Below are 11215 nucleotides of genomic sequence, written 5' to 3'. Positions count from 1 at the left end.
ACACTTAAGGCAGTAAACAATTATAAAATGGAGATTAAAATGAGGATTTTTACAAATATTTTTTTTAAAAAACCAGTAGTCCTTTTTTGTCCTCCTTTTAAGAGGGATGTGCTGCTTTTTTCTGGCAATCCATAAATGATCCTCCAACTGTAAGTTTCTTTTATATATATATTTTGCACCGTAGATGGAGGAAAGCTAATTCAAATACATGACAAGAATTAGATAATTCAATACCAGAGCTGAGAAAGTTTACGCAGGAATCCTTTGTGATTCAGAGTCAGGAGGCTTTTCCAGCTGACTATTGACAATCACTCTTTAAGCAGAAGGGCCAAAGGCTGAGGCTGAGACCAAGGACTACTTGTATTAACTTCTTGTATTATTTGTGACTCAATTTAAAATCCATCAATATATATCCTCTATATATGTATGGTCTCCACTGAGTTCCTATTCCTCAATCAGATATTCTATGTTTACTCAAAATGTCTGTTTGGAAAGAAACATCTGATAATGATAACCAATTTTCACATATATTGTTAGATTTTTCAGCCAACCATGAGATTATGATGGAAAATTAAGAAGTACTATTTTTGTGAAGGAGATAAATCTTTTATAATTTGATGGATTTTAAGTTGACTCACAAAAAAGAAGTTAATACAAGTAGTCCTTGGCTTACAACAGAGGTGGTATTCAGCCAGTTATGACAGATTCTGGAGAACCAGTAGCGGAAATTTTGAGTAGTTCGGACAACTGGCAAATAGGCTGGCCTCGCCCCCTCTGCCCCCCAGCTGATCTTCTTTTGTTGCCCTGAACAGGAGAACAGAGCTGGAAAGCAGGTTAGTGGGATAAGGAGAGAATGGGGATTTTGCAATAACCTTTGCCCAGGAGTGGGGAGGGAATGGGGATTTTGCAGTATCCTTCCCCTGCCACGCCCATAAAGTCACAACTATATCACGCTCCACCCACAAAGCCATGCCCACAGAACCAGTAATAAAAAAATATTGAATCCCACCACTGGTTTACAACCGCAGTTGAGCCCAACTTTTCTGTTGTCAAGCAAGACAGTTGTTGAGTTTTGCCACATTTCACAACTATCTTGCCACAGTTGTTAAGTGAATAACTGAAATTGTTAACTTAGTAATATGGTCGTTAAGTGAATCTGGCTTCCCCATTGACTTCGCTTGTCAGAAGGTGACAAAATGTGATCACATGACTCTGGGACACTGCAACCATGATAAATATAAGCCAATTGCCAAGCACCCAAATTTTGATCATGTGACCATGGCGATGCTGCAACAATCATTAAGTATGAAAAATGGCCATCAGTCACTTTTTTCAGTGCTGTTTTTTTCAGTGTTGTTGTAACTTTGAACAGTCACTAAACAAAAGGTTGTAAGTAAGGAATACTTGTATTTTTAACTCATGCTTCTTCTATATATCTATAACATAGATATATGCTCCAAAAATTTGCTTCCTGGCAATCCTCCCAGTCTATATATGCACAAGATAAAGGAGGCTATTGTATAGCTTTCTGCATATGAGAATCTCTCAATAACTATCCATCCCCATATAAAACATTGTGTTGCATTCAAGTCTCAAATTGTGGTCATAGTTTCATAGTATGTGTGTGCACACAGAAAATTAATTTGCTTAGGGTGTAAAAACGTGCGTCATCACATGATGTATTACTTTTTCCACTTCACTAAACCAGGCATGGGCGTGGCCGGCGTGTGATACATCTAACTCATGGGATGCGAGTTTGACAGCCTTGGCTTAGGGCTTAGTGTAGCAAACCATAATACAACATGATAGGGAAAACTATGGTTGTAAAATCAAGAGTGAAAAGGCCTTTTTGTTCACCAGATGATACATTTTTATCTTGCTTAACTCATCCTGACCTTGGTTTATGCAACTAAGTAAAAGGTGGAGGTATAATAAAATGGCTCAAAAAGTGTTTGAGTTGAAACTAATCAGCAAAATATATTGAGCCAGGAGCTTTGTGTGCCTGGGTGTGTATGTGTGTGTGAGAGAGAGTGTACATTTTTGTGTTTTGCATTTATGTGAGGAAGGAGATATAAGGTGCTACCACAATTGGTCTAAATTTGGCAAAACCTAAAGCAAATTGGACAAGTAATTGAATTTATTTGGCCTCTTTTATGCATTACCTCATCAGTATGACTAATTTAGGAGAACTGTTCAGAGTAATATTTCCTTTAAAAGACGTGTAGCAAACATAATTTCTAGTACAGTGTTTCTCAACCTTGGCAACTTGAAGATGTCTGGACTTCAACTCCCAGAATTCCCCAGCCAGCTGCCTGGGGAATTCTGGGAGTTGAAGTCCAGACATCTTCAAGTTGCCAAGGTTGAGAAACACTGCTCTAACCTTTAGTTTGCATGATATGGTGTTTTGTCTTTTTCAGGTTATTCTTTACCAGGGTGGTCAGATTATTGATGATGCAGTCCAGTTTCATGGGCAAGTGGGGTTTGCAAAAACAATGCTGGGAGTTGAAGTCCAGACATCTTCAAGTTGCCAAGGTTGAGAAACACTGTTCTAGTATTTTCTACTAGATTCTGTTGCTGAATAGAGCAAAGGGGAAAAATAAGTCAAAAGCCAAACAGATCAAAGGTACAGAAGAAGGAAACTGGTACTTACCTTCAAGATAAATCCAATGCAGTTCTTGAGAAAAGGCAAAGAACTGACTGGGAGAAGAAAGGGAAAAAAAAACAGCAAATGAAGCAGAAGTATAAATGTTACTTATCCTTCTCCACCCCTTTAGCACAGCAGACTATGTGTAATTGCTATTCAGAAATCATAATGTTGGATTTGCCCAAACTCAGCCTCACTATAAAGCAGGGTCCTTTGAAACTGGCATCAATTTTACAGAATTAACATATGAAAATGATAGTGATGTTTTATTTCTGGAACAGATGGTAACCTTAGTTACCAAGCATTCTCTTTCTGTGGATACATTCCTATTTTTAGCCAATGTTTTCATTTACTAAATTATGTGTGCACATGCACACTCATATTGACACACAGCGAAATTGGTGTACGTGAGAACTCTGTTGAAATGTATAATGTGCAATGCACTTCATTCCTTTCAGTTGTGCTTTTGATAGAAAACTTTGGAGCAAATTGTACAGAAAGGTTAGCCTTTGGGTCAAATACGGATTCAGTTGTCTTCCTCATGGAGATGAGGAAAGCAAGAATTGAGAGATGTGGTTTATACAAAAGAATATAACAAAGAAAGCTGAACTGGAAAGAATATGAAAGTAGGAGTCTTTCTTCTACACTAATTTTAACATAATATATACTGGATATTGCTTTAATAAATGAAACATTAAACATCAAGCTAGAAAGCCACATAAGAGCATATTCCTAACACAATCCAACTCTTAGCAATTTAGAGTTGTAAGCTTCTGCTGCTCTCTGCTGGGCATTAGAATGATACAACAAGTGGATTACTAAGAAAGAACCCACCTAATGTGCATTATATTTAAAGCTACAAAAATCAAACCCGAACTCAGTTTAAGCAAGATTCAAAAGTATCATCCTGCAGCTCTAATTCATAATTAAAAGGGTCAAAGGAAACAAGATTTTGAAATTTTTGAAGGAAAAAAGAAAGATTTGCTCATAAATTAGGTGCTTTGAAGAGAAAAGATCAAAATGTCTGCAACCCCTGCTTTTTTTTTATTTAACAGAATGGCAAGAATGAGGCAGAAATTAAATACCATTTAGAGCAGAGTTCCCCAATCGTTCTGGCTTTGCGGACCAGCGAGGGAGAAGGGGATGGTCCCACATGAGCGTCAGGCAAGAACACAAATACACACAGCTCTACTTGTACAAGTAGCATTTATGTGCACCTACTGCTCACGCAAATGGGGCACTTGTGCATGAGGTTACCCACCACTTGCACATTTTCCCACTTTGAGCAGCTGAGTTTTGTACAGTTCACAGCCTAGTAGTGGCCCATGGCTCTGGAGTTCCATTACAACACAAAAGAACAACAGACCCACAGCCAGCACCAATCAGCACCAATCAACCAATCATAATACAGCCACACATCCAATCAATCCACTTGCTGAAATGGGGCAACCACTCCACACACCACCACCCCAAGGTTTGTAGAGGGACGGCAGCTCCGATCACGCTTTAAGCCCAAAACACCAGCCTGAAGATGGCGAGTGAGACCTCGCCGAAACATTGCCAAGACAATCTCAATCTTACACGGGAAAAGACCCAAATACAACAAGACCAATATATATATTATAACCTCTGTCCTAAACAGGTCAGATCCATGCACAACCTATAGCAGTGATGGCGAACCTATGGCATGCATGCCACAGGTGGCATACAGAGCCATTTGTCAGAGTACGCGAGGCACTGCCCTGTCAACTGGCCAGCGCACATGTGCGCGCTGGCCAGCTGAGTTCACCCTTTTTAAAGCCATAGAGGCTTTATAGGAGCCTGGGGAGAGCGAAAAGAGCCTCCCCTGCCCCCCCCCCCCGAGGCTCTCTGGAGGCTTCATGAGCTTCCCTGAAGCCTCTGGAGCACAAAAAAATGGCCCTATGGGCAACCAGAAGTTTGGGAACGATTTTCCGGTTTGCTCAGAGGGTCGTTTTGACTGCTCCGGAGCCTTCAGGGAAGCCTCCTGAAGGTCCTTGAAGCCTTCGGAGCGCTCAAAACGACTCTCCAAGCAAACCGGAAGTGACTTCCAGTTTGCTCAGAGGGTCATTTTGACTGCTCCGGAGGCTTCAGGGAAGGTCCCTGAAACCTCCGGAGAGCTTCCAGGGGGGGCAGGGAGGCTGTTTTCGCCCTCCCCAGGCTCCTTTAAAGCCTCTGGAGCCTGGGGAGGGCGAAAAAAGCATGCAAAAAATGGGGGGGTAAGTGCCTGTAGTGCGTGCATGCGCACTGGGGGATCGCACATTGCATTATGGGTGCAGCATGCCCGCACACGACCCCCCCATGAGCTCTCCCCACTTATGGCACGTGAGCCAAAAAAGATTTGCCATCATTGACCTATAGCCTTTGAGAAGTATAGAGGAGCCTGAGAAAATGGATCTGGTAAGTGCTTCTCCAATAACTCCTTGAAGTTTTGTCCCCTGCTGCAAAAGCCCAGATATTGCCTTTTTGCTCTTCTCGTTTGACTTTTGGTAGGAGGCATCTAGACTGTTGTACGAATTATATTGAAAGCACATTAGAGTAAAACGTAGACTGGTAATTTGCCTGTCTCCTTGTCGCAAGAGTGTATTCATTTGCTGATTAAGCAATTTAACAAACAAATAGCTATCCTGAACTTAAAAACTGACAAAGTATATTTAATGCTATAAAATATAACTGTAGGTGTGGGTGATATAACCGCATACATGTTAAAGTATCAACATGGCTTACATTTGAAATGGTTGACTTATTTTAGTTGTGTGCATTTTCCCTGATGATTGACTATTAACTAGTGACAGTGAGTCACACCCTCACCACCTCTCAGATAGAGTATTATAATTATTGTAATGTGCACAACATGGGGCTGCCTTTGTAGACTACTTGACATCTGCAGTTTGTGCAAAATGCAGGACCCAATTGTTTGCAGCTGAGAGCTACTTTTCCAATATAATAATGGTGGTGCAGGCTCTGCCTTGGTTATACTGGGTATAATTCAAAGTGTTGGTTTTGACCAATGGAGTCCCATATGACTTTATGTACAATTACATGCAGGACTATCTGCTTCAAAAAGAATCAACCTCTCAAGTTCATATTCCCATTCCCTGCCCTATAAGAGAGATGCTATAAGACAGATCTATCAAACTCATAGCTCATGTGCCGGAAGTGTCATACACTGCCCTCGCCCGGTTTAGCAAAGGGGGGGGAAGTCTTAATACATCATGTGATGCCATGAATTTGACACCCCCTGCTACAAGAGAAGTTAATGTTTTTCATTATGGTCACCATCCCCTGGAATATCCTGCTCACTGTAATCCATATAGTGCCCTATTCTTGGCATTTATGAAGTTGGTTAAAATGGAACTATTCAAAAGAGCTTTAGATCTTGGAAGTTGGAAGACGTTAATGATAATATAGGTATGTTTTTATATTAATATTTAATTTTATTTGGACTTCATGGTAACTTCCCTAATAATAAGAGTTGTTCTTACTCTTAGATCAAATTGCCCCAGGAGGCGATAGCTTCTACTGCATTGGAGGTGTTCAAAGGCTGGATGGTTATCTATCAAGGAGGACCTCAGTAGGAACCTCGTGCTCTAGAACCGGAGATTGAACTGGATGATAAGTCCCTTCCTAGCCTTATGATGTATAATTTTATGCCTGAACTCAGTTTTGGAAGACAGGAAAAAAAACAAGGTATAACTTTTTAAAATAAATAATTCAGCAGCTACTCAAGAATGACCCGGTTATGTGAAGTAGTAAGCATCCACCTCAAATCTTTTGTGATGCTTCAGCAAGCATGACCTCACTTTGTGACAACATTGTTTCCCACTTGCCTTTTACTAGTTATAATAGCCTTTCAAAACTGAGAGGTAGAATTTAATTTGGAAATGCATGTTAAGCCTACAGCTATACAAGATTTTGTTGACAGATGAACGATTTGGAGATTTTCATAGGTAAAAGATGCAATCCTTTTCTCGCATACATAAATACAACTTTTTCTGTGGTTTCTATATCTTCTGTTCCACTTCCTTTGTCTTCATACACACCTATACATGTTGTTTTCCCTGTTTCCTATACTAGTAACTTCCAATTTGAATAATTCTAAACTCCATAATTCTCAGCCAATAGTTCCTTTGGCTCAGATTTATAGAAATTTAAATCCGGAAGACTTCTGACTGAGGTAAGCTATCTTAATGCCTTTTTTACTTCTTTTATTATTCTTCGGTTGTTCCATTTTTACATATTTTGTTACAGAAGAATCAAAGTTCCTTTGGAATTCTAGTCATAGTTAATTCTCTCCTCTCCCCCTCAAAGAAAAAAAGAAAGAAAGAAAGAAAGAAAGAAAGAAAGACAGACAGACAGAAAGAAAGAAAGAAAGAAAGAAAGTTTGAGATAGAGTTCTGACTATTTACGTTTCTAGCAACATTCTCTCACAGTGAGAACAACCCTACTCAGATCCATCCCTAACTTAATAATTTACAGATGGCTGGAGTCTGTATGATTATGTTATATTACTAAGATAATTCATAGGATTTCAGTCCCTTGAGACCTTCCTTCTATCCACCATCATCAAAGAACAATCTCTGGAAAGAAGTTAAGAGCATAGAGGTTGTCTCATGCTGAAACACATGATGGGTTAGTGCAACATTAAACACTGACTAAAACTGGTTTTCTGCAACCTACTCTGGAAATGCCATGGACTGAAGCAAGAACACTTACTCTCTCTTACCAGAGCATGCCTACTGTGAAATCTCTACAGTATACTACTTAGCAGGGCAATTTAATTTTTGAAGGCAAAAAATATTTTTAAGTACAAAATTCAAATTACTTGGGCAAATTAATATATACTGTTTAAGTCTGACGTCTTTAATGAGAGAATAGAAAAGGAAGTGCATAGGAAATACAATGTGGACAAGGCCTTAATCAAGTCCGAATAATGTATTCATTGCAAAATTTGAAATTTGGATCTACTTGTTTTATATGTTTGGTCTAGTGGTTAAAGCACCAGGCTAGAAACTAGGAGACTATGAATTCTAGTCCCGCCTTAAGCATGAAAGATGGCTGGCGACTTTGAGCCAGTCACTCACTCAGTCCAGAAAGTCAGTCTTGGGTGACAAGCTGGTTAATCAATTTCTGTCATTACCAATGGATCAACACTTGGTTGATCTGAAAAAAGCAGAAACTGCACTTGCTTGAAAACATTAGGAAGAAAAAAAATGTGTGAAGAACAAATATGGCTTTTATATAACTTGTAAACTCATGCTTGTATATAAGAATTGGGGCTCGGGAGAGACAGTGTGACTCACTTTGAGAGCAAATTGTAATGCCCCGGAAAAATCATGATCCCTACTGAGTTAGTCCATCCTAATTTTCAGAAAAATGAATTGATCTTCCCATTATCTAACACAGGAAAAACAAGATAACAGCACTTGTAACCATTTTTTTGGCTTTTATCAAAAAGCAGGAAAGTTAAAATATTATGACACCAAATTATGTAGAGATCAAAAGAACAGCAAAGCAATGCCAGGAAAGTATACAGCTACTTTAGGAATTGAATGGTACATCTCAATGTCCTCCTAACTTTTGGCTTGAGGATGCTTGATTAATCATCCCTGAAGGGCACCTCTGCATGATGTAGTTCTCTTCTCATTTCCACTCTAAAGGCCAATTACATCAGAACCACACGTGAAGTGATTTTTTTTTGTTTTCCCCAAACACAAGCCTTGATATTTGTATGATGAACTAATTATGTGATCAAAAGAGGGATCTGCCCAGCTCTTATTTTAGCTGATGTAGGCATGCCTGCACTTCCCAATTGCCTGCAATATATAATTGCTGACAATCAGATCATACAATGGGAAAAGTATGACCTTTGGAAGTCATTTTCATTCTATTTTCCTAGCTCCCATGTGTAATGTTGGGGCTTTGCCCACAATAGTTGTATTGTCTAAAACAAGTAAGTTTTTGTATTTCATCAAGCAGTGTCCATGCAACCTGCTGATATACTGTCCAAGGTATTCTACAGATTTCCAGATTGTCAGGAGGTCATGCAGGGTGTATGTGCTGCTTGAAATTGACAATCCTCTTGCTTCAGTCAATGCCAGTTACCCTGTCCAATATACCATATGAGGATTTGGAGAAGAGAATATTGTATGGTCCTATAGGATTATCTAAAGTATATATGTATCCTATGTCTCCTGAGGAAACTGACATGTTCTTCCCGACTGCGAGCTCAGTCACCTGTTTGTTAAATGTGGGTCCTTTCTGCTTTGTCAAGACTTCCCAGGAGGAATCCTGTCATTGGATCTATGAAGTGATACCTGCTTAGTGGAGGGAGGTGGTTGATCTTACAGCCTTGAAGCAAACTGTGGTACACCCTCTCAAGAGGCCATCACTGAATTTGGCGACCCTGAAAAATTTCCAGTCTTTCCCTTGTTGGGAAATTTTTAGTGAAAGTAGTTGGGTTTTCGCTCCGGAGGATCCTAAACAGATTATTTAGACTCATTTCAGTTTCAAAGTGGATTGCAGTATGGAGACAGCATTGGCTCTCCTTATTGATTTACTGTGGCAAAACAGGGAAATGACAGTTCAGCTTTCCTTATGCTGCTAGATCTTTCAGCTGCTTGATTATGGTATCCTTATAGATTCCACTGCAAGATTTGGGACCAGGGACAATGTTTTGCAGTGGTCCTCCTCCTTTCTTTGTGGCTTGTTTCAATCAGTGTTAACAGGCTTGGGAAATTGAGCCAACAGCCCCCTCATTTGTGGATTGCTGCAGTGCTTGACACTCTATCCTTTTCTGTTAAAATTCTACCTGAAACTACTGGGTGAGGTCATCCATTGGTTTTGGATGAAGTATTGTCAGTATGACACCCACTTACACATCCCAAGTGATGTTGTTAAAGTTATATCCCACTGTCTGGAGCAGGTCTAGATAGAAAGATAGTTGGTTGGATGTTTATAGTTGACTTGCTGATGAAATTCAAAGTCTTGGTGACCACCTATTATAAGGCATAGGATCTTATTATTGAGGGATCCTCTACCTCCAATTGTTTCTGCCTGGCTGGTGCAATTAGTCAGAGAAAGCCTACTCCATGTCCAGTAATCTCTGTCATGGTCCTTCCTTCTGGAATATTTCTGAGATCCAAACAGTATCACCTTGATGGTGTTCAGGAAGCTATTGAAAACCCAGATATTCTTCCTGGCTATGGGCAACAAATAGTTGGCCTCTTATTAGATGGATTTGCTTTGGTTTCATATTATTTCTGGGGTTGTCCATAATTTTTTTCTTGTTTTGTACTTTCTTTTTAAAAGTTGGGTAGCCAATAATCCTCTCTGTCTACTCTATGAAATCACATATATGGAATGGGTTTACTGACTATCTTTCCACCTCATGAATCAGGTACTGCAAGTGGTCATGGGAGTAGGTAGGGTCTTTCCAGGAAAGCAGGAGAAGAATTGCAACTCAATTCAGGTTCCGACAAATGGCTAAACCCACCATTCTAGCCATGTGTGAACTTGTCTTTTTCTCCAACCCAAGTTTCTCTTTACATTAGAGGTGATTGATGGATGTTTTTCACTATTAGCACAATGTTACTCACTGGCCTCATAAACAAAGCAGAGTTAAAAATGGCTATGAGATGGATCAAATTTATGCTGAAATACATTGTGCTGCATCATGGACTAGGCACATTAAACTACCTCTTTGGATGTTCCCAAAATAACTCCGATGTCTGTGTCTCCTTATACTCTGAAGCATCTTTTTGAAACCAAATCAAAAAATGCTCTACTGTACAGCCCTAGAAATCAATACAGAGAGGTTTTGATTACACCATTTTAATAATTCAGTTTATTAAAATATCAATAACAGTATGACTTTTGTGATATGTGATAAAAAGTGCCGAAAGTATATTTTTATTATTGTGGTCAATATCCATGGCAAATTTCAGACAGAAAAGAAATTATTTTGAATGGAAAAAAGATGTTAATAAGGTAAAAGTAATGTCCCTTCTTGAATATGGCAAAAACTCACTGCTAAGACTGAAGATGAAAAGCATAAGGGATTAACCTAATGGTCTTTTCCACAACAGAAAACAATCACTGAATCAGCCAGTGAAGATAATTCACTAAGTATTGTTATACATGAGATAAAGATGAGAGGTACTGGAAAATTATTAAGGAAACAAGTCAGTAGTGAAGCACGAGAATTCATTACATCCAAAATATTACTTTTAGTCTGAGTGAGTGTTTCTATATGTGTGCACATGGACATGCATGGGTCATTCATTGACCCACACAAATTAGTGAGTACAATTGATTTAAAAAAAAATACAATCCAATGCATATTTAATCTGTTCAGTAACACATAACATCGAGTTCTGAAATCACCGGATAGGTTTTTTTTAAGGCTTCTTTCGGGAACATGCAAGGCAACTCATTTTCTTAACAGACTGAATGAGAACACCTTTCTCTGTTGCTATACCCTGAATTATTTTTTACTTTACTTCAAGAAATTAAAACTAACAACTGTTTCCCAATTAAAATATTAATATTGTA

The sequence above is a fragment of the Thamnophis sirtalis genome, unplaced genomic scaffold (assembly GCF_051295495.1).
Source record: "Thamnophis sirtalis isolate CommonGarterSnake01/CBP01778 unplaced genomic scaffold, rThaSir2_p1.2 scaffold_8, whole genome shotgun sequence".
In the NCBI taxonomy this organism is placed as follows: Eukaryota; Metazoa; Chordata; class Lepidosauria; order Squamata; family Natricidae; genus Thamnophis; species Thamnophis sirtalis.
The sequence above is the reverse complement of the archived record's forward strand: the minus strand, read 5'-3'. Positions refer to the sequence as shown.